Raw genomic sequence first — 24,714 nt, 5'->3', positions numbered from 1 at the left:
ATGCCATGGTGTTGTCCTGGTGTTTCCTGAGGCAATGTTCCCTTGCTGCTCCTTGACACTGAAATGCTCCTAGCAGCCATTTTATCACATGTCATTGTTTGGCTCCATCTTTGCCAGAGGCCAGGGCTACTCCAAGAACTCCCATTACCCAGATGTTCTCCACACACTACACCAGTTAAGCGTTTACTCCTCTCCTCTCCTCTACTCTACTGGCTTAACTGCCCTCCAGCTGCCACACTCCAAATATTCCAGTTCCCTTAGCAACAATAGCCCAGAACCCTCAGACCTCACATGTGACAATTCCACTTGTTTATAACAGCAGAACAGAGTAGAACAAAAGCAAGAACATTAAACATAACAACAGAACCACATGAATAAATACATCATCTCCCATGAGGGTAGGGGTGTGCGTGTCCAGGTATTATTATTATTATTATTATTATTATTATTATTATTATTATTAGCATTTGTAAAACAGTCACAATGAACTCCATCACTTCAGTATTGGTTTTCTTATCATTGTTTTCTTATCATTGAGGTCTGACTGGCAACTTTTAAAATTTTATTTGACATGGATTTTTATGCTGGTTTGCTTTCCGTCAAAGGGCACAAAAGCTAATGCATCGATCAGTCTATTCTTTTTATGTAAAGTGAGCTTTGATTTTTCTCTAAATGCCAGCTGTGCTCTCACACCTGTAGCACAAAGCAGTGTAATCAGAAAAAGCAGCAAATGACTCATTATCTTGTTGATAATTCTTTCCTACTGAAGAGTCATTCATTCGTAACAGAAAGGCTTGTCATAATACATATATACGGTAACTCTATGATGCCGGGGGCAGGGAGAGAGAACAAACCAGAAACTGGAGATTCTATGTACTTAATTCGTTCCGGAGGTCCGTTCTTAACCTGAAGCACCACTTTAGCTAATGGGACCTCCTGCTGCTGCTGCGCCGGAGCACGATTTCTGTTCTCATCCTGAAGCAAAGTTCTTAACCTGAGGTACTATTTCTGGGTTAGCAGAGTCTGTAACCTGAAGCGTATGTTACCTGAAGCATATGTAACCTGAGGTACCACTGTGCTGGAAAACTCTTATTAGTGGCACAATGTTGATTTTATGTTTATCCAATTCAAAATCATGAATACAAACTGCTTATGTGTATGCCTGATGCTGAATCTGAAATTTGAGTTTCAAGTTCAATAGAATTGGGATTTTCTTCTTCTGTAAGAAATATTGTGTTGGAAGAAGGAGATGTATTTTAGCATTTGATTAAATTTTTAACATGCTTAAGGTGTCCAACACTTTACCTTCCACATTCACATCTGGATTCATTACTTAGAGAAAACTACACTTTGGTTCAATTCAGATGGGCACATATGTCAGGCAACATGCAAACAAGGTTAGCAATGGCAAAGTAAAGGGCTTGGATGATTTTTTCTAAACATCCACACATCCATTACCTTTAATAGCATTGCATAAATGTTCTTTAATTATCCTGTTCAGCAATCCATTTAGTTTCCTCTCAAGGCTGGTTCACATAGTCTCTCCAGTCCAAGTACCAAACCTGACCCTTCCCAAGAATATTGCAAGCACAGGTTGGGAATCCTAAATGCAGCTCTTGCAAAACTCTAGACCTAGTCATATGAGTTTGAAGTGGAGAGGAGGCAGGAGCTGTCCCCAGTGTCCCAGCATATTGTCAGATCTACTGCACCATTCTTACATTCAGTCCAAAAGACTGAAAAGGCATTCTAAGTGTGTTTGAGTGAATATGCTTAGAAGCTACCCATGATCAGGAACCCTGATAACACAGATTTTTGTCCTCATCATGCAAATGTTGGAAGTGGAGCCAATATGTGTGAGAATGTTGGGGGTGGGGCTTTCATGCGCCCCTGTTCCTGTTAGAATTCCCGCTCCGTGATTGCAGTCATGGGATTTTTGTCTATCCCATGACGGTATATGTTTTGACTCCACAGAGTGGGAAGTGACGGAGACAGGATGTTTGTGTTACTGTGTTCCGTGAAGTGGGACTATTGTCCTCTTTCCTTTTCTCTTTGCTGTCTGATGCTAGAGACAGAGGGAGCCATGTTGCAGTGCTCCGTGTGTGTTTATATGTAAATAAAGTAGATTAGCCAAAATGCTGAGTTGCTGAGGTCTGTCACGCGAACTGCGCAGACTCTGCGGATCCCTAAGTGTGCCGATGTCTCTTGGCATCAGTCGCTGTGATGTTTGGGCTGAAGAAAGCTTTTGAAGCTCCCCAACAAAAGACCAGGAGGGAGAAAACATGCCAGTCTCTGCCAGGGTCCTACTCGGAAGTAGGCTGAGCTCCCGACAGTTCCCTCCCTACTTTAAACTTATAAAGCATTTATTTGTATGCATGGATAGGACTTTCCACTTCAGCAGTAAAGATCTCTATAGAGCTTGGAACACTTTGGGTGCCCATATGATATTGTTGTTGTTGTTGTTGTTTAGTCGTTTAGTCATGTCCGACTCTTCGTGACCCCATGGACCAGAGCACGCCAGGCACTCCTGTCTTCCACTGCCTCCCACAGTTTGGTCAAACTCATGCTGGTAGCTTCGAGAACACTGTCCAACCATCTCGTCCTCTGTCGTCCCCTTCTCCTTGTGCCCTCAATCTTTCCCAACACCAGGGTCTTTTCCAGGGAGTCTTCTCTTCTCATGAGGTGGCCAAAGTATTGGAGCCTCAGCTTCACGACCTGTCCTTCCAGTGAGCACTCAGGGCTGATTTCCTTAAGAATGGATAGGTTTGATCTTCTTGCAGTCCATGGGACTCTCAAGAGTCTCCTCCAGCACCATAATTCAAAAGCATCAATTATTCGGCAATCAGCCTTCTTTATGTTCTAGCTCTCACTTCCATACATCACTACTGGGAAAACCATGGCTTTAACTATATGGACCTTTGTTGGCAAGGTGATGTCTCTGCTTTTTTTTTTTTTTTAAAGAATTTATTGGGTTTTACAATAGAAATGAACATAATAAACAATGTAACATTTATCTTAACATAATTTCACATTTTCTTTGGACTTCCTCACATCTCCCGCTCCCACTTTCATCGTTATAACATTTTGTCAGCAATTTATTATCTTATTTACATTCTTATATCCCTTCTATGTTTCATAATCTTCTAGTTCTCAAAAGGAGTTATATTTTCACAATCTTACTTGTTTTCTTAAAATCCTCTAAATTTAGTGGTGCTCAGTTATTTTGATCTAGCATCCTGTTTAGCATTCACTCAAATTACAATATTTTTGTAAATAATTCTTAAATTTCTTCCAATCCTCCTCAATCCTCTCTTCTCCCAGGTCACGAATTCTGCCGGTCATCTCAGCCAGTTCCATGTAGTCTATCAGTTGCATCTGCCATTCTTCCAGTGTGGGTAGATCTTGAGTTTTCCAGTGTTTTGCGAGAAGTATCCTTGCTGCTGTTGTTGCATACATAAAAAATGTCTGGTCCTTCTTTACCACCCCTTGGCCGACAATACCCAAAAGGAAAGCCTCTGGTTTCTTAGTGAAGGTATATTTAAATACCTTTTTCAATTCATTATAAATCATTTCCCAGAACGCCTTCACTTTAGGGCAAGTCCACCAGAGGTGGAAGAACGTTCCCTCACACTCTTTACATTTCCAACACTTATTGTCAGTCAGGTGGTAAATTTTTGCAAGTTTGACTGGGGTCATATACCATCTATAAATCATTTTCATTACATTTTCTTTCAAAGCGTTACATGCAGTAAATTTCAATCCAATACTCCACAACCTTTCCCAGTCCTCAAACATGATATTATACCCAATGTCCTGTGCCCACCTTATCATAGCCGATTTAACCGTTTCATCTTGTGTATTCCATTTTAACAGCAAGTTATACATCCTTGAAAGTACCTTAGTCTTTGGTTCTAACAATTCTGTTTCTAGTTTCGATTTCTCCACCTGGAACCCTAGTTTCTTGTCATTTTTAAAAACTTCTTTAATCTGAGCGTAATGTAACCAGTCTCGCACTTTGTCTTTCATTTTCTCCAAACTCTGCAATTTCCAGTTATCTCCATCCTTTTCTAGTATTTCCCAATATTTTGGCCATTTAGCCTCCATATTGGGTCTTTTTCGGGCCTTGGCTTCCAAAGGTGAAAGCCACCTTGGTGTTTTATTTTCCAGCAAGTCTTTATATTTTGTCCAGACATTAAACAGTGATTTTCTGACAATATGGTTCTTAAAGGCCTTATTTGCTTTAACCTTGTCATACCATAAATATGCATGCCATCCAAAAGCATTGTTAAACCCTTCCAAATCTAACACATCAGTGTCTTCAAGAAGTAGCCAGTCTTTTAGCCAGCAGAACGCTGCGGCTTCATAATACAACTTTAAGTCTGGCAGGGCAAAGCCCCCTCTTTGTTTTGCATCAGTTAATATCTTAAACTTAATTCTGGGCTTTTTGCCCTGCCAGACAAACTTAGAAATATCTCTCTGCCACTTCTGAAAGTACTCCGTTTTGTCCAAAACCTGAAGTGTTTGAAATAAAAACAACATCCTTGGCAATACATTCATCTTGATAGCAGCAATTCGGCCTAACAAAGAAAGTTTCAATTTTGACCAACTATCTAAGTCTCTCTTAATTTCTGTCCAGCATTTTTCATAGTTGTCCTTAAATAGACTTAGATTTTTTGCTGTTATGTTTACCCCTAGGTATTTTACTTTTTTAACCACATTAAGTTCCGTCTCATTCTGAAACCGTTCTGACTCTGTATCAGTCAAATTTTTTCCCAAAACCTTAGTTTTCTGTTTATTTAATTTAAATCCAGCCACCCGACCAAAGTCATTAATCAGTTGTAATACTCTTTTCGTACTAGGCTCTGGCTTCTGCAAGGTCAAAACCAGGTCATCTGCAAAAGCTTTTAATTTGTATTGTTTCTGTCCGACCTGAATTCCTTCCACCAACCGATCCCCTCTAATCATATTCAATAGCACTTCCAGAACCGAAATAAATAACAAAGGGGAGATAGGGCAACCTTGTCGAGTTCCTTTTTCAATTTTAAACTCTTCTGTAACCACATTATTGACTATCAGTTTAGCTTTCTGCTCTGAATATATCGCCTCAATCCCATTCTCAAAACCCCGTCCCACTCCCATCTCTTTTAAATTTCCCATCATAAATTTCCAGGAGATGTTGTCAAAGGCCTTCTCCGCATCTATAAAGATTAAAACTGCTTTTGTGTTTATATCTGTTTGCAACAGTTCCAAGATATCAATAATGTTCCTTGTATTAGCAAACAAATGTCTACCTGGGAGAAAGCCTGCCTGGTCCTTATGGATTACTTCATTTAAAACTTTTTTAAATCTACTTGCCAAAATGTCTGCAAATATTTTGTAATCCACATTTAAAAGGGAGATGGGACGGTAGTTCTTAAGTTGTGTCTTTTCAGCTTCCGTCTTTGGTATTAATGTGATAAACGCTTCCTTCCACGACTCCGGTGCCCTCTTCCCCTCCATAATTTCATTGCTGACCTCCATCAAAGGTTGTATCAAATAGTCTTTTAATGTCTTATAGTACTTGGAGGTCAGCCCATCTGGCCCTGGAGATTTGCCAAGTTGCATGTTCTGAATGGCTTGTTCAATCTCCTGTCGTGTTATTTTAGAATTCAGGATTGTCCTATTTTCTTGTGACAATTTGGATAGTCCATTTTTTGCCAAAAATTGTTTAATCTCAGCTTCGTCTTGCGGCCCTTGGGTATATAGTTTTTTGAAGTATCTCTGGAAACACTTTCTGATGTCCACTGGATTCTGAATGTTTTTTCCTTCAATCTCTAAGTTTGTAACCGTATTTAATCTTTGTCTTCTCTTCAACTGCCAAGCTAGCAGTTTTCCACATTTATTTGCCGACTCAAACGTTTTTTGTTTCATTAGTTTAACCTTCCATTCGATTTCCTGATTTATCAGTTTAGAATATTGTGTTTGATAAAGTTTAATTTCTCTCAGAGTTGGCTGTGACTTCGGGTTCACTCTTAATTTCTTCTCTAATTCTTTTATTTTATCCAGGATCTTATCTTTTTTCTCATTTTGTGTTCTTTTCTTTACTGCATTCTGTTGTATCAAGAATCCCCTCATTACAGCTTTACTTGCGTCCCAGACGATTCTTTTTTCCACCGTAGTATTCATATTTATCTCAAAATAATCCTTCAAAACTTTTTGGGCCTTCTTAGTAATTTCCTGATCTCTGAACAAATTGTCATTCATCTTCCATCTAAAGGATCCAGTTGGTAATAGTGTCATATCCATCTTTACTCCATTATGGTCGGAACAGGTCTTTGGGCAGATTTCCACTTTTCTGACCTTAGGTGCCAGGCCTCTAGAAATCCATATTTAGTCGATTCTTGTCCAGGTCAGTTGGGCTTCAGAAAAGAATGTTCCCTCTCTTCCTAGTGGGTTCTTTGTCCTCCAAACATCAATCAAATCCATATTGTCTGTCATTTCAAAAAAGGTTTTAGGTAGTCTGCCGTCTTTTGTAACATTTTGACTTTGTGACTTGTCCATGTTAGTTGATACGACCCCATTCATATCTCCCATCATTATGATGTTGTTGTAGTCCAGATAATCCAGCATTGTCTCCTGCAGCTTCTTGTAAAATTCCGATTTCCCTTCATTAGGTGCATAGATTCCTAATATCAACAGTTTCTCTCCTTGATATTGTATCTCAATAGCCAAAATTCTTCCATGTTCATCTTTAAATAAGAATTTGGGTGACAGGCTCTCTTTTGCATATATCACCACGCCTCTCTTCTTAACTTTATCCGACGATACAAATTCCTGGCCCAATCTTTTATTTATTAACACTTTTCTGTGGAGCCTCGTCACATGTGTTTCTTGTAAACAAATAATGTCCAATTGTTCTTTTTTTAATATATGAAATATTTTCTTCCTTTTTTCCGGAATGTTACAACCATTAATATTCCAACTCAACAATTGCAGAGACATCCTGAATTGATCTGGTTATTTCTCCAGGGGTGGTATCTTCTCTGGGTCTTCAGGTTCCCCAGGTGCTGGTGTTGGTGCTGGCGTTGCCCCAGGCCCGGAAGGTAGTTCAATTTCTTTTTGAAGGTCCTCTCCGTGTGTAGACAAAAATTTGTCTCTCTCTTCCAATGTTCTAATTTTGACCTTTCTCCCTCTAAAGGTAAAAGATATTCCTTGGGGAAATTCCCACCTAAATGGAATTGCGTTGCTCCTTAGTAGTTTGGCAAGTTCAGAGTAGGCGGCTCTAAGATCCAACAGTTGTCTTGGAATATCTTTGTAAATTTCAATTCTTCTGTCCAAAACCTCCAGTGACTTTCCGTAGTGTAGGCCCAAAATCTTATCCCTTTCCTCCTTTGATCTCAATGTTATCAAACAGTCTCTGGGCCTCTCCTTCTTTGTAAATCTTCCAAGTCTGAAAGCTGACACAATTTTAAAGTCCTTTTCTTCCAAATTCCAGAACTTGGAGAATTCTTTGGTCAAAAACTCAGCTAGATTTCCTTCTTCTGCCTCTTGTAGTGATCTAATCCTCAAATTATTCTCACGATTTCGCAGTTCTATCATAGAAAGATAGATCTGATGTTCCCCAACTTGTTTAGTGAGTGGTCTTACCTCTTGTTCTAAATTTTCCAATTTTTGTCTGGTATCCTCAGCCAATTTCCGATTTTCTGCTGTGGCCTCCGTTAACTGTCCAATTGCTTGTGTATTCTGTACCACTTGTATAGTTAATTTATTTAGGCATTCTGTATTTTTGTCAATCTTTGCTGATTGCACATCTACTTTCTTGTCCAAAGCCTCCAATTTTTCAAAGATTTTGTCTAAAACAGAAACAGATGCTCCTGAGGCCATATCTTCCAATTGTAACTGCTCTACTTCACCCTCTCCCTCTTTTGCCTGTAACGAGGCAACTTCTTCTACTTCTACTTCTGAGGGCAAAGTAGGTACAGATGATCTGCGTGTCTGCGAGGCTGAGGTTAGAGTTGTTAAAGTTGTTTGTCTAACTCTTCCTCTTCTTCTTGTGCCACTCATTCCAACGTTATCTATCAGTCAAGGTCACACTGAGTTATTCCCATGGGAATAGAAAGGCCCAGAGCAAGCAAACAACAAGGGAATCGAAAGTAAATGTAAATGTAAAGTCACTGTTTTAATCCAATCCTCTAGAGGGAGCTTAAAATGTCTTTCAGAGTCTAGTTTAGTATCCAGGAACCTTCAGATACAAATATTTAGCAGAGTTAATAAATAATCACTTTGTTACAGACAGTGCTTATTTGTCTCCAAAAAGAATGTTTCAAATTAAAAGGTCTCAATACCCTCAGATTGTTGCAAGTTCCAATATACAATATCCAAATCTGCAGTACTGACAGCTCAGTCTCTCAAAGCTCAGGCAGCTCCGGACCCTGGGTTTCACCTTTTGATTGTAATCCAATAAAAGGAGGAAAGTCAAGTGCAAATAATAATTCCAAATTATTCCAAATCTTTAACTTAGGATCTTTACTTTAGGTTGCAGGTTCAGTGGGTGCTTAGATCTGTAAAGTTTAAAATCTCTTTCTTTCAGCCCCCACTCCTCCAACTAGTTGCTTTTTTCAAGTTCAATGGCAGCGGAAGACGGACTTCCTGTTTCCACGTCTCTCCGCTTTCAGCCAAGTTCAAGCAAATTCAGATTTTTTGATTTAAAGTCTCTAATTTCAAGTGATTCAGTCTTTACTCACGAGTAAGTTGCTTTTCGTCCGAATCCGAATTTTGACAGGAAAAGGGATCAGCGCTCACCGGCAGCAGCAGCGCGGCTTCGCTCCGCAGACTGTGAAACAGCTCTCAGCGCCGCAACCCCCCTCCACGCTCCGGAGCCCCTTACGGAGTTCCTTTAGCGTTTGGAGGGTCACTTAAGGCGCCCACCGAGCCTCAAGACCACAGGCTCTTGCTGCCTGTGGTTTTCCGGAGTGGGTCTCCGCTTCGCCGTAGCGGACGACCCGTTGTCTGTGGAGCCTCCTCTCCCATTCAGAAGAGGACCGCCATTGCCGTTCGCGCCGCCCCCGGAAGTAGGCTGAGCTCCCGACAGTTCCCTCCCTACTTTAAACTTATAAAGCATTTATTTGTATGCATGGATAGGACTTTCCACTTCAGCAGTAAAGATCTCTATAGAGCTTGGAACACTTTGGGTGCCCATATGATATTGTTGTTGTTGTTGTTGTTTAGTCGTTTAGTCATGTCCGACTCTTCGTGACCCCATGGACCAGAGCACGCCAGGCACTCCTGTCTTCCACTGCCTCCCACAGTTTGGTCAAACTCATGCTGGTAGCTTCGAGAACACTGTCCAACCATCTCGTCCTCTGTCGTCCCCTTCTCCTTGTGCCCTCAATCGTTCCCAACACCAGGGTCTTTTCCAGGGAGTCTTCTCTTCTCATGAGGTGGCCAAAGTATTGGAGCCTCAGCTTCACGACCTGTCCTTCCAGTGAGCACTCAGGGCTGATTTCCTTAAGAATGGATAGGTTTGATCTTCTTGCAGTCCATGGGACTCTCAAGAGTCTCCTCCAGCACCATAATTCAAAAGCATCAATTATTCGGCAATCAGCCTTCTTTATGTTCTAGCTCTCACTTCCATACATCACTACTGGGAAAACCATGGCTTTAACTATATGGACCTTTGTTGGCAAGGTGATGTCTCTGCTTTTTTACTTCTAATAAATCTGTGTCTGCATCTGCTTATTGATTACACTGGCGTATGACTCCCGCCCCCCCCCCCCAGCCTTGGTCACCTTGTTTATCACATTGGCTTCTTCACTGGCTTAGCTTATAGAGACTAGTTATCCATAGAAAAGAACTGTGATTCTTCCATTAGAAAAAGAAAGGAAGGAAGGAAGGAAGGAAGGAAGGAAGGAAGGAAGGAAGGAAGAAAGAAAGAAAGAAAGAAAGAAAGAAAGAAAGAAAAACTGTTATATAATCTTCAACACATTTGCCAGACAGTCCATTTTCACCTTAGTGTTTCCTCTCCTAATCCCCTTTTCAAGGGCATTATAAGTTTAATCAGGGACACTGAGAATTATTTTGTGATGAGAAGTTAAATATAGACTTTAACTAGTAGAAGCTAAGTAGCACAGTTAGCACTTAATCACTGGAGTTGCAGTTAATTGAAGTGCTATAGAGATTGTTCCAAAATACATCTGCATAGTAACTTCTCTTTGGATATTAATATTCAGAATACCTTATCATAATGCTTAGGATCTTCATACAGAGATTGGGGCTGCTTGGACCTGGTGCGTCAGGTTATTGCTGTTGCATGTACAGTGGTACCTCGGGTTACATACGCTTCAGGTTACAGACTCCACTAACCCAGAAATAGTACCTCAGGTTAAGAACTTTGCTTCAGGATGAGAACAGAAATTGTGCTCCGGCGGCGCGGCAGCAGCAGGAGGCCCCATTAGCGAAAGTGGTGCTTCAGGTTAAGAACAGTTTCAGGTTAGGAACGGACCTCCAGAACGAATTAAGTACTTAACCTGAGGTACCACTGTAAACCTTTATGCATACCCCCCCCCCACACACTAAGTCTCTAAACACCACAACATTAAAACTACTTGGCCAAGAGCCCACGTGGCCGAGAAATGTGGCATAAAAATAAGAAAAGTGAAAAAACTGAAGGTAACCATCTTCTGAACTGCCTGTTATTCTGGATAGTGTAGATCAGGTCAGATTGCTTTTAAAAAAAAGCAGATTGAATAAAATCCTTGTGCATCTCTAACTTCCACGCAGTGCATTCCTGTCACTATGTGGTATGAATGGAATTGATTGTTTACATCAGTGTAGCCTTACGGTTTAAAAATGTTTATAGATGGAATATTGAACATATATTAATTCTTGTTTTGTGTTTGGCCTTAAAGCAATACACACACACACACACACACACACAGGTGTGTGTGTGTGTGTGTGTGTATGTATATATATATGGAAATGGGTTCTTTATGCTAGTTACTGTGTTTGTTTTTTGCTCATTAGCTTCTGATGCTGAATACACTACTATTCATGTAAACTGAATTTTCTTTTTTTTCTTTTTAAATTTTCTTTATTGCTAACATCATAGCTTTACCTCTTACCATTATACACATTCTTTGTTTTCAAAATGTATTCATCATTATTATTATTGTCATCATTCTCAAGTCAACATATATTACTATACACAAATAGAAAAAGAAAAGCAGATGTAATTTTAAAATCATAATATTCTTCATAAACAAATGACTTCCCGTCTCTTCCATTTTGTACTAATAAACTTTTTGCCTATATTTATTGTCTTTTTATTAACAGTATTGTCTTTTATGTCGATGTTCCTTTTATATTCATTGTCTACAGAAATTATTCAAAGGCTGTTACCCTTTTCAGATGGCAACAATTACTTTTTAAATATTCCTTAAAACAATTCCTATTTGAGATAAACTCCTGTTTGGATTTATCTTTAGTTCTTTCTGATAAATAGTCTAGCTCCGCATATTCTGTCAGTTTTAGTATCCAGTCCAATCTAGTGGGTATATACTCACTTTTCAATGTGTAGCTATTATTACCCTCACTGCTGAATTTTCAAATCAGCCTTCCCATGGCCTTTTTTTTTTTTTTTTACTATGTGGCATCGGGCAGTGTCTGTGTATTCTACTGAATTTTAAAAGGTAAAGGTAAAGGACCCCTGACAGTTCACAAATGACTCCGGGGTTGCGGCGCTCATCTCGCTTTACAGGCCGAAGGAGCCGGTGTTTGTCCGCAGACAGTTTTTCTGGGTCATGTGGCCAGCATGACTAAGCCGCTTCTGGCGAAACCAGAGCAGTGCACCAAAATGCCATTTACCTTCCCGCTGGAGCGGTACCTATTTATCTAATTGCGCTGGCGTGCTTTCAAACTGCTAGGCTGGCAGGAGCAGGGACAGAGCAACGGGAGCTCACCCAGTTGTGGGGATTTGAACTGCCGACCTTCTGATCGGCAAGCCCTAGGCTCCGTGTCTTTTTGACTGAATTTAGCCCTATCTCAAATTCAACTATAGATATCCGTCCTTCTGGGGCATATGATGTAGATGTAACTCTGGTGGGCACTTGTCCAAATGACTGCCCTTTATTAGAGGGTACAGGAAACTCTAGCTGACTCCAGTTTTGATTACAGGAGGATCATTAGCGTTCTTCTCTATCAGGTGCATTGGTGGTTTTAAAGGGTAATTTAAACATTTTACTATCTTAAATGTTTCTTTAAGACATAGTAAATGTGCAAGCAATTATTTATAGGCTGGCATTTTCCTCAAAGGAAATATTTTTAAAGTGGCTTTGAAAAGTCAATAACTGCAGCAGAATACTCAAGGATGACATCAGAGTAATATGCCAATACTCATGAAAGATGGAGAATAATATATCTTTCTCCCAAGGAAACTGAAGTAATCTTTCTTAGCTTGGGGCAAAAAGTTGTTAAAATACTTTTCTAAAAGATTCAACATAAAAGGCTTTAATGTTATTATTATTATTATTTCCAAAGTTACATTCAAAGATACTTTCTATCAAATGTAGTTTTTCAGGAACTGCCCTGGAAATGCATGTATATCATAAACCATAAGCATATACTTAAGTGATTTCAGCTAAAGATTTTCCAGTACTAATATTCTGCCATTTTATTTTAATTTCTTTTTAGGTTTAAAAAGCAAAGGTTCCGAAAGAAGTAATTCCTAAACTGTTGAATGAAAAAAAATGTTTTAAAGTACTTTTCCAAAAAAACCAGAGTCCTTTTTGTTGGGGATAATTCAGATGGAAATTCCCAGGTGTCAAAAAAGACTATTTATGTATGCCACTATTGCGGCCCATGTTTTGTTAGCCCAAAAATGGAAAACGAGTGAGGTCCCAACTAAATAAGAATGGCAACCTAAACTGATGGAATATGCGCAGCTGGCAGACTTATAGAATAAGAGAACAAGAAGAATATACTTTTAAAGAAGATTGGAAAATGTTTAATGAATATATAGGTGAAAATTTTGTAGATTTGAAAACGTTGGCAGCATTAAGATAAATTCAACAGTGTAAGTAAGTTTTGATGGATGTAAAAATGGAATACTGAATGGTTTAGTTTATGTAAAATATGCAGGGATCTGTGGCATGCAAATTGAACCATGGAAGGAGAAGAAGGGAAGTCATTGATATTTTAAGGTTGTTCAAATGAATATTTTAAAATAGAAAATAGAAAAACTTAATAAAAATTAGACCAAAAAAGGAATAACAACCAAGAGTTCTGTGACACCTTAAAACTTAAGCTTTTAAGGACTACAGTGGTACCTCAGTTTTTTAACAGCTTTGTTCACGAACAACTTAGAACCCGAATGCTGCAAAACCGGAAGTAGGTGTTCCGGTTTTCAAACTTTTCTTGGAAGCTGAACATGCTCCATTTTGAGTCCCCCTGTGTTTTCCTGTTGCACCGCTAATTTGCGCCCCCCCCCCATTGTAATTCAAGCCTTCTGTTTCCTATTGCAGTGTTCTGAGGTGATATTTGGAGCTTATATTTGGTGCTTTTGTTTTTGCTATTTATTTTGCGTTTTTTGTTTTGAGGCTTTTTCAGGCAATTTGTTTTTGTGACCGTGTGAATCCCAGTTCAGCTACTGATTGATTGATTGATTGATTGATTGTGTGACTGCGGAAATGGATAAAAGCCCCCCATCCAAACAATGACTATCACCAGTGCAGGTAAGAAGAAAAAAATAATTTTTATTTTTATCATCTACAATACTGTTTTATTTATTTCATAGTACATTACATTGTTTATTGCTTTCATTTTATGGATAGGTGGTCTCATAAGATAGTAAAATGCATGTTAAATTGCTGTTTGGGGGGTTGTTTTTAAAAGTATGGTACGGATTAATCCGTTTTGCATTATTTTCTATAGGAAAACACTCCTTGGTTTTGGAACGCTTTGGTTTTGGAACAGACTTCTGGAACGCATTAAGTTTGAGAACCAAGGTACCACTGTAGTCAGATTCAGGAAGAGTTATCCTCAGGTGGTAGGAAGATACATAGCTATGGTGTGTGTGTGTGTGTGTGTGTTTGCAAACAGTGGAGCCAAGAGGTCACAAAGTCCAAATAGGTTTGTCACAATTCTGCGCTTTAGACAATGTCTCAGATTTCAATGTTTCATTTCTGCCTATTCAAATAAAATGTAAATAATATTTAATAAATATTCACTTCAATTGGGGTGTAAGTAATCCAATCAGTGTCTTTATATTGATATCAACATACACTCTATATTGGATGGGGGTGTTGAAACCGCACAGAACAACCAACTTGCTTATTACAGAAGGAGCATTAAATGAGATAGGTTTATTTATTGGGTCATTTATGACCCCACATGTGTAAAAAGATTATGAATAAACTTCCTGAATATCTTAATCAATTACTTAACCAAATCTAACCTGTGCACCCACACAAAAGCTTACTGAGGTTGAAAACAATCATTCCTCATTTTTTAAACAGAGAGGAGAGATTATGTTGTCAATGAGCTAGATAGTTCATTATCCAATTACCCAATCGTTACATCCCCAGAACATCTCAACAGGATGCAACTTTTTAAAAGGTCACCATGTTACTGATGTGAATCTACTCTGGTTTTTGAAAACGGTAAGCTTCAACTTTGAGAATGACATCCTGGTTGTAAACTGGGTGTAGCTAATATCAGTTCTGTGATTTTTCACTCATCTGCTTGAGAATTTTAAAAATATGCACTTCCTGAAAGAAATTTAATTAACAGTTTATTATCTTGATGAATGATTTTTTGTTTGTTTGTTTTTTTAAAATAATTTTTATTAAAGTTTTAAACAACAAAGAAATAAAAGAAAAACATACACAATACATATAACAAAAACACAAAAAACAAGAAAACAAAAGCAAAATTTCAACAATAAAAATACAAAAAACATAACAATTAAAAACAATATCTCTGTTTCATTTCCGTTATTTAGTTGCTTATTTTCTGGACTTCCTCATACCTCCCTCTTTTGTATTCCAATCCAAATTATTTGTCCAGCAGTTTCTTTTCCACTTTTTTAATCCCAATCTTTAGTTTGATGAGATATTAAAGTATATAGCTTCAACTTCTTTAAACCTAATCCTTGGTCTTAATATCATATACCATTAAAATTTTCCCTCTTAATATCAAATTTCCATTTCTTTAAACATCTTTAATCTTAATCTTTAATCTTAGTCTAACCTGTACAGCTGGAAACCACTTGTTTTCAGTCCAACATCACTCTAACATTCCTTAATTTTGCAGTGTTTCTGAAGATAGTCTTTGAATTTCTTCCAATCTTCCTCCATCAACTCTTCTCCCTGGTCACGGATTCTACCAGTCATTTCTGCCAATTCCATATAGTCCATAAGTTTCATCTGCCATTCCTCCAGCGTGGGAAGTTCTTGTGTCTTCCAATACTTTGCGAAGAGTATTCTTGCTGCTGTTGTTGCATACATAAAGAAAGTTCTATCCTTTTTTAACACCATTTGGCCGACTATGCCCAGGAGAAAGGCCTCTGGTTTCTTAGGGAAGGTATACTTAAATACCTTTTTTAATTCATTATATATCATTTCCCAGAAAGCCTTAATCTTTAGGCACGTCCACCAAAGGTGAAAAAATGTACCTTCAATTTCTTTACATTTCCAACATTTGTTATCGGGCAAGTGATAGATTTTCGCAAGCTTGACTGGGGTTATGTACCACCTGTATATCATTTTCATAATATTCTCTCTTAAGGCATTACATGCCGTAAATTTCATACCTGTGGTCCATAACTGTTCCCAGTCAGCAAACATAATGTTATGTCCAACGTCCTGTGCCCATTTAATCATAGCCGATTTTACCGTTTCATCCTGAGTATTCCATTTCAGCAGCAAGTTATACATTCTTGACAAATTCTTAGTTTTGGGTTCTAACAATTCTGTTTCTAATTTGGATCTTTCCACCTGGAAGCCAATTTTCCTGTCCAATTTAAATACCTCCATTATCTGATAATAATGAAGCCAGTCTCGCACTTTGTTTTTTAGTTTTTCAAAACTCTGCAATTTCAATCTATCTCCGTCTTGTTCCAAAATTTTTGATGAATGATTTTTTGGAGTGGCTGTTTCCTCTAAGCTTTCTTCTTAAAAATAAAAAAAATCTGAAATCAATTATTTGCTTGTTACAAATATAACAATGCTGGTAGCTGTTAGTTATGTATCCATACGTCCCAGAACCTTGCCAATTTTTTATTATGAGCCAGTCTCACTGATTTTTATGGAATGCTTAAAAGAATACAGATGAAATAAAAATAAGATTTAGGGAACGATAGAGTGTCAAAATATTTTAAATACTGCCTTGCCTTTTATTACCTTCCATGTTATCTGAGATCAGTGGGAAGCAGATCACGTATAACGACAACATATAATAATGATAATAAAAAAAATTAGTAGCTGCATCAGCAGCATTCTTCAGTGAGAAGTGGAATGCACTGCTGAAGGAAATGGTGATGGATATGTTATAATTATAAAAAGAGGATTAGATTATGAGCTGATTTGCACCCTTAGAAAAGTTACATAATACACCTTTTTAGGACAGAACGACCTCACAATTCAGGTGAGGAAGGTTCATATAACTCCCACAATATGGGAGAGGTCAGATTGGAATCTTTTTTCTAACAGAATATTTGTTTTTTTCTAACTCATTTTTCTAAGAGACTGTCTTGGTTGTGAGACCTGGAAAACCTGCTTGCTGCCTTGCAGGCCTTTTACACCTGACCTGGGAGGGGAGGGCCTGGACTGACTCCAGCTACAAAAGCGAAGGTGGCTGAAGAGACTCTTTGGTTGGGGTATTGTTTACAGGGGTTCTGTTGTTGTTATTACTGCCCTAATTGTTCAAAATGTTCAAAATAGTTATTAAATTATGGGAAGAGAGGAGCTGGGAAGCGGGGAGCTGGGGAGAACTGGGGCGACCCCAATTGCAGTGATTCTGGGCAAGGCAAGTTATAAAACGGGTGCGGCAGGCCGGGTAAGGGGCACATAGCACAAGGCAGTTAGTGACTGTACCGTGTTAGCCTCTCCTCCAACTTGCAGAATTGCGGTTGTCCCATCAGCTAGCTCTTGGGTCTGCAGCTGCTGTTGCTAAATGCTAGGCCGGCTCTGAACAAGACCTCCTTCATCCATGATCTGATTATGGATGGGGAGGCAGATCTGGTCTGTATCACTGAGACCTGGGTGGGTGAGATTTGGCTGGTGGCCACTGATTCGTGTAGAAATGTGGAGAACTGGCTTTAAGATTTGAAAAATCAGAAACAGATTGGCCCATACCTAGGACTGATATTTGGAGCTTCCTTCTACCTTTTCAGGGAGGGGGTTTAACCATACCTGCAACATGGAATCACTATGCATATTTTTAAACTCTATGTTCCTGTTTTCCACCTCTTAATTTTCCTCAAATTTTCTTCTCTTCTCTTCTTCCTTTATGGTTTTTGCCTTCCCTTCAAAGAGTAATTAAAAGCTTCCCCTGTAAATTTTATCCTCTTGTAAAGAGACACAGACGAAATAGTATGGAGCAATAGTGTTGCTGGTGCAACTGAGGCATTATGGGATAGAATCATAGAATCATAGAATCATAGAGTTGGAAGAGACCACAAGAGCCATCGAGTCCAACCCCCTGCCAAGCAGGAAACACCATCAGAGCACTCCTGACATATGGTTGTCAAGCCTCTGTTTAAAGACCTCCAAAGAAGGAGACTCCACCACACTCCTTGGCAGCAAATTCCACTGTCGAACAGCTCTTATTGTCAGGAAGTTCTTCCTAATGTTTAGGTGGAATCTTCTTTCTTGTAGTTTGGATCCATTGCTCCGTGTCCGCTTCTCTGGAGCAGCAGAAAACAACCTTTCTCCCTCTTCTATGTGACATCCTTTTATATATTTGAACTTGGCTATCATATCACCCCTTAACCTCCTCTTCTCCAGGCTAAACATGCCCAGCTCCCTTAGCCGTTCCTCATAAGGCATCGTTTCCAGGCCTTTGACCATTTTGGTTGCCCTCCTCTGGACACGTTCCAGTTTGTCAGTGTCCTTCTTGAACTGTGGTGCCCAGAACTGGACACAGTACTCCAGGTGAGGTCTGACCAGAGCAGAATACAGTTGGCACTATTACTTCCCTTGATCTAGATGCTATACTCCTATCGATGCAGCCCAGAATTGCATTGGCTTTTTTAGCTGCCGTGTGACCCCCCTATGGACCCAGCTGAAGCCCAGCACTGTACACCAGTGACTCAGCAGATTTTATTCTTGGACTGGAAGAGCAAACCATCTCGTTAGTGATTAGTGTGTTCATTTGTTTGAAAGTTTGACTCGGCATGGCACATTAGTTTCTCTTTTCTTTTCCTGTATCTTCTCAAGGCAGGCCGTTGTTAAATTCATCAACAGGAAGCCAGAGACGGGTTTTGCAGATACATCATGAAACGATATGGTACATATTCGGATGTGTCAGAAGTAAAAATGCTGTTAAATTTGACAAGCAAGCAGGAGCTGTTCTGTGCTGCCAATGAATAAATCAAATTTGAAGCACAACAAAATTTATTTCGCTATTACGTGGCAATGATTTAGCATTTTTTCCTGCTATTATTATCATCATCCCCCCCCCTCTCAGGCTCTGTTGCTCTGCAGCGCTTCCTAGCTTCCCTTATCATTTAGGAATGGGCTGGCTTTACGTTCCTTATTGAATAAGCGATACATTCTGAAAACAGAGCATGTGCAGCTTTTAATAGTCCAAAAATGGTTTGGCCAGCTATCAACCTCACAATAGTGGTTGAGGTGAGGTGGGGAACCCATGGCTCTCCAGATGTTTTTGGGATTCCAAATCTCATCAGACCCAGTCATCACGGCCAGTAGCCAAGGATGGTGGGACTTGTAGTTTAGCAACATCTTGGAGAGCAGTGAGCTCCCCATTCCTGCTACTCAGGAGAGTGGATAAGCCTTCTACCTTGTCTCATGATTCTGGAACTAGATTAAAGAAGTTACTCCTTCACACAGATTTAAGGAATTAATGAATGTGAGGATGGACACTAGCTTTAATAGCTTCCTATAAAGCGTGTTCTCCCTCATGGAGAGCACGTGTTGCGGTGGGGTCTGCCACGCCACCCCTCTGTTGCTAGGCAGGGTTACTAAGCTGACCTGTGGCTGGGTTGCTGGGGTAAATTCTATGTTGCAATTTGGTAGGAGGGATCGGATATTTTTAATCCTGTGCTTGCAGCTTGAGCATTCTCTTTCGCTGCATGCAACGGATCACCCGCCCACCCGTCCAACCCTAATTTTATGGGTTTGCGTTGACCTTGCTATGCCTGTCATGGGGTCGTCTGCCGCTGGGGCAGGGACCTGGTAGGAATTTTGTCCATCTGGCCGATTGGCTGGGCCATTTGGTTTTTGCCTACTGCATAGCAAATTGTCACAACTTGTAAGGTTGCGGTTAGGCATTGGTTATCAATCGGTTGGAGGAGGGGTTAGGATTGGCTGGGCCTGCCCCTCCATGGTTGCTGTAGAAAGGGAATTCCGTTAAAGGAATCCTGGGGCTTGCCATCTTTTCGTCCGAATCCCTGGAATGGGGCTAGGGCCGGCAAGCCCTGGGGAGCATGTGGGGAGAGGTGAGGGTCTGTGCCTCAGCTCCATTTCTCCCCAATATTGCTTTCCCTTGCAGACTTTCGTTGGTGTCCGGAAGTCAGTTCTGTCCCCAGGCGGGGGGACAGATAGTCTTAACCGATGCCTAAGCAACCACTCACATTTATGTATTTCAATAAAGTTGTGGCCAAAATTATGCCAAAACCTTAAACAAAAATTATGTGTGTGTTGTGAGTTATTTGAGGGGTGGCTTGGGTACCTGTATACGCAAAGAGTAATGAAAGATTGGTTTAGAAACAGCTGGCTATGTCAGCTAAACAGAATCTCGGTATGCAAAGCCAACTTTTTGTGAATTTTCTGGGAAATTTCTTCAGACATATTGGAAGGTGATTCCGACTTTCCAGTTTTAGAAGGCTGTTCCCCTGCCTGGCTGAGTTCTTTTAAGTTGATTTAAGGAGTTTGATGGAATGCTTTGCATTTGCATTGTGATGACTGCATACAGAGGCTTTGTTGTTGTTTAATGTTGATTTTGAACTTGCTTTAAACGTTTTTGACTTGGAGTTTTGTAATCTATCTTGGAGCTTATTCTGGGGCAAATAGAAAAGGGGAAATGTCGGTACAACCATCATCAATATAACGATGTACTATGATGATGATGATTATTAGTACTATTATTACCTACCAACCCCATAATGCACTGTAAATCATTCAAATCTCTTCACCATGACTACTTCAGTATCCAATGACCACTTTACTATGTACCACATGGTGCAATGGAAAATGGACTTTTGGTACAGCTAGGGTTGATTTTTTCCTTCAGTCAAATGAATAGATAAAGCATAAGAGTACATTATTGCTCATTTCTTTAAAGGACCTAGATCAGAAACATGATCTAAGAGAATTGCTGTGTAGAGAATCCCTGCAGGACTCTTCGGTGGAAAGGAGACTACCCTTTCTTAAGTGAATTTAAGGAGCAGGGAAAGAAGAATCTTGAAACGATTGTGAAATCAACAATGGTAGGCACAAGCAGGGGGTGTTACAAGAAACATCTTTAGAGAACCTGTTCTGAAAAGAAGAAGCCATATTGGGGAATAAGAAATTGAAAAGATGTGTAGAATAGATTCATCTGGGCAAATAGGGAAAGATCCCTTTGGAAACAAAGTTTTGAAGAATGGGGAGGAAAGCTTTAATGGAAGCAACTCAAGACAATTTCTGCTCATTCCCTGCTGCCTTGAAAATTAGTTTAGTCAAGATGGATAGTAATTTGCATTGATTTATATGGAAGATAAGACCCACTGCTGGGTTTGATTAGAGCAAGCTGAACAAGGCCTTGACCAGTTGAAAAGGCAAGGCCATGCAATTATAAATTATCTCAAAATTATGGTAGCGTTTCTTTTTTTTTAAAAAAGGTATATTTTAATCTACAGCATTTACCTTGGTGTCAGGGCTGGTTCAGATGCAGGTCAGCACTCAAGATGCAGAGAAGTTAGCTCTTTATTCCAGAAAACAGCATACTAGGCAGCAATGCCTACAAACAGGACTGGCTCCCCCAAGGACTGAAGGTCTTTGCCTTCTACTTCCCACTAAGTCTCCTCCCCAGTTGGGTGTCTCCCAAGCAACCTTAAACTATATCAGGGAAGGGCCAAGCTCTCTGTGACCTTGGATACAATGGAGATGCAAGCTTACTACAGTAGGAAAGTGTTGGTGCTGACCTTTAAAGCCCTAAATGGCCTTGGCCCAGTATACCTGAAGGAGCATCTCCACCCACATTGTTCAGCCCAGACACTGAGGTCCAGCGCCAAGGGCCTTCTGGCAGTTCCCTCACTGTGAGACGTGAGGTTACAGGGAACCAGGCAGAGGGCCTTCTAGGTGGTGGCACCCACCCTGTGGAATGCCCTCCCTTCGGATGTCAAGGAAATAAACAACTATCTGACTTTTAGAAGACATCTGAAGGCAGTCCTGCTTAGGGAAGTTTTTAATGTTCGATGTTTTCTCATGTTTTTAATATTATCTCTGGAGCTGCCCAGGGTGGCTGGGGAAACCCAGCCAGATGGATGGGGTATAGAAAATGAATTATTATTATTATCATTATTGGAAAAGCAAGCTTTGTGGATGCTTCTGCAGCCTCTGGCCCCTCCTCAACTTCTTGTCCTGAGTCGGCGTTGTCTTCTGCATCTGGCTTTTCTCTCTCAGTGAAACTTGTTGCTTCTTCGGCCTCCGACCATTCTGCTCTCCCTTCATCCTCTGACCTGTCCTGAGTGTCCCATCGCCACTCTCCAGGCTCTAAGCCTTCCTCCTCTGAGGCTTCCCTAGGGGTTTCCCGAGCTGGTGCCTCCTCTTCATCCAGCCAATCCCTGATACTTGGTAGTTTCTAAGTTTCTATGTTTCTACGGTTGTTTTCCTTGCATTTACAAATATTTGCTTACATCTGGTAACCACATTTTGCAAAGCTACTCAACAGGATGTGTCACTACTCCCACTGCAGTCTCTCTGTGCAATCAGTGAGAGTTGGATGAGGCCAATCCCAGTTAGCGTTTTTAAATCACTTTTTAATGTTCAGGAAGCAAGAATAGAGCAAGATTGCTTAATTGCACATCCCCGGCGAAACAAAGAGATAACCATAAATAACTTTGGAGTGGGATGCTTGATGTACTGAAGTGGGATGCCTGTGTGTACTTGCATACCTAAATAGAGCCAAAGGAGGAAAGATGTCCTGTGTCAATCTTCCTCAGCCTGATGCCTTCCACATGTTCTGGACTGCAACTCCAAAAATTCCTGACCATTGGCCCTGCCAGGTGGAACTGTAGGAAGCTGGTGTCTAACAACATCTGGAGGTCACCATGTTAGGGAAGAAGAAGATTTGATATCCCACTTTATCACTACCCTAAGGAGTCTCAACCTAGACAGCATCTTAAAAAGTAGAGACATCACCTTGCCAACAAAGGTCCATATAGTAAAAGGTATGGTTTTCCCAGTAGTGATGTATGGAAGTGAGAGCTGGACCATAAAGAAGGCTGATCACCAAAGAATTGATGCTTTTGAATTCTGGTGCTGGAGGAGACTCTTGAGAGTCCCATGGACGGCAAGAAGAACAAACCTCTCAGTTCTTAAGGAAATCAGCCCTGAGTGCTCACTGGAAGGACAGATCCTGAAGCTGAGGCTCCAATACTTTGGCCACCTCATGAGAAGAGAAGACTCTCTGGAAAAGACCCTGATGTTGGGAAAGATGGAGGGCACAAGGAGAAGGGGACGACAGAGGACGAGATGATTGGACAGTGTTCTCGAAGCTGCCAGCATGAGTTTGACCAAACTGCGGGAGGCAGTGGAAGACAGAAGTGCCTGGCGTGCTCTGGTCCATGGGGTCACGTAGAGTCGGACACGACTAAACGACTAAACAACAACAAGAAGGAGTCTCAAAGTGGCTAACAATCTCCTTTTCCCTTCCTCCCCCACAACAAACACTCTTTGAGGTGAGTGAGGCTGAGAGACTTCAGAGAGAAGTGTGACTAGCCCAAGGTCACCCAGCAGTTGCATGTGGAGGAGCTGACCTATGCTATGTCTTCTTCTGCCAGAGGTTACACTTTTCAGCTACGGCATCTTGAGACGACCTGAGGTAGACAATTTCCCCAGGGGCCAAACTGCATATGGTGCTGGATATCCCTCTTCCTGCTCAGCAAACTTCCAGCTAAACTTGTGATAAGAAATGGCACGGACTTTTTTTTTTTTAAAAAAAATGATATTTATTAAAGTTTCAATAAAAGATTAAACATAAAACATAAAAAAGAAATACACAATTCAAAATATACAATACATAATCTAAAAGAAAGAAAAAAATAAAGAAACAAGAAAACAAAAGACAAAAAAGAAAGTAGAACAATTAAAAACAATATCACCTTTTCGTCTCCATTTTTAAATTTACTTATTTTCTGGACCTCCTCGTACCTCCCTCTTTTGTATTCCAGTTCAAATTGTTTGTCCAGCAATTTCTTTCCCTCTTTTTTTAATCCCAATCTTAACTCTTAATATAATATAACATTAAAATTTTACCTTTTAAAAACCAAATTTCCATTTCCTTAAACTTTTTTAATCCTAATCCTTAATCTTAATCTATCCATAATTTTAAATCCTAAACAGCTGGAAGCCACTTATTTTTAATCCAACATCACTCTAACATTCTTTAATTTTGCAATGTTTCTGCAGATAGTCTTTGAATTTCTTCCAATCTTCCTCCACCGACTCTTCTCCCTGATCACGGATTCTACCAGTCATTTCCGCCAGTTCCATATAGTCCATCAGTTTCATCTGCCATTCCTCCAGTGTGGGAAGCTCTTGTGTCTTCCAATACTTTGCAATGAGTATTCTTGCTGCTGTTGTTGCATACATAAAGAAAGTTCTATCCTTTTTTATCACCATTTGGCCGACTATGCCCAGGAGAAAGGCCTCTGGTTTCTTGGGAAAGGTATATTTGAATACCTTTTTTAATTCATTATATATCATTTCCCAGAAAGCCTTAATGTTTGGGCATGTCCACCAAAGATGAAAAAATGTACCTTCAGTTTCTTTACACTTCCAACATTTATTATCGGGCAAATGATAGATTTTTGCGAGCTTGACTGGGGTTATGTACCACCTGTATATCATTTTCATAATATTCTCTCTTAGGGCATTACATGCCGGACTTTTGGAGTAGTGGACCTTCGAGTCTCAAATTTCTGCAGTGCTCTGTGCAACACCAAAATTTGGCGCGCCCCCATTTATTGGGGTCCATTCCAATCATAGTTTCAGAGCCCCTCGTGGTGCCCCTGAGGCAAGTAAGCTGGTCTCACTCCCCTAAATCCACCTCTGACTTTGGCACGCAACAACCTCTTCATCTGACTGTTTTACCAAGTCTCTCTCTTCTCTCTGGCTTGCTAGTTTTCTATGGACAAGGGTTTTTGGGTGGGTGGGTTAGCATTCTAAAATGCAAGACTCCCAAGTGCAGTATGAAGTGGTACCATGTAAGCTTTGATATGATCTTCTCAGTCTGTCATCCCTTTTTCATTCTTCATTGCAGGCTCCCAAGAGGGGAAATGACAGTGGAAATTGGACAGGC

The 24,714-nt window shown here is 40.1% G+C and overlaps 1 long non-coding RNA gene across 2 annotated transcripts; it reads left to right on the top strand.

Annotated features, from left to right (window-relative positions):
• The first annotated feature begins 391 nt into the window (after positions 1-391).
• LOC308482194 lies at positions 392-24,714 on the top strand. Of its 2 annotated transcripts, XR_013989136.1 has the most exons (4): positions 392-418; positions 13,569-13,703; positions 13,903-13,976; positions 24,676-24,714. It is a non-coding gene; the product is annotated as an uncharacterized lncRNA (long non-coding RNA). The 2 variants fall into 2 exon arrangements; XR_013989137.1 differs by lacking the exon at positions 392-418 and having other exon boundaries at positions 13,461-13,703.

This window comes from Podarcis pityusensis, assembly GCF_964106645.2.
Source record: "Podarcis pityusensis genome assembly, chromosome: 7".
NCBI classification, from domain to species: Eukaryota; Metazoa; Chordata; class Lepidosauria; order Squamata; family Lacertidae; genus Podarcis; species Podarcis pityusensis.
The sequence above is the reverse complement of the archived record's forward strand: the minus strand, read 5'-3'. Positions and strand labels throughout refer to the sequence as shown.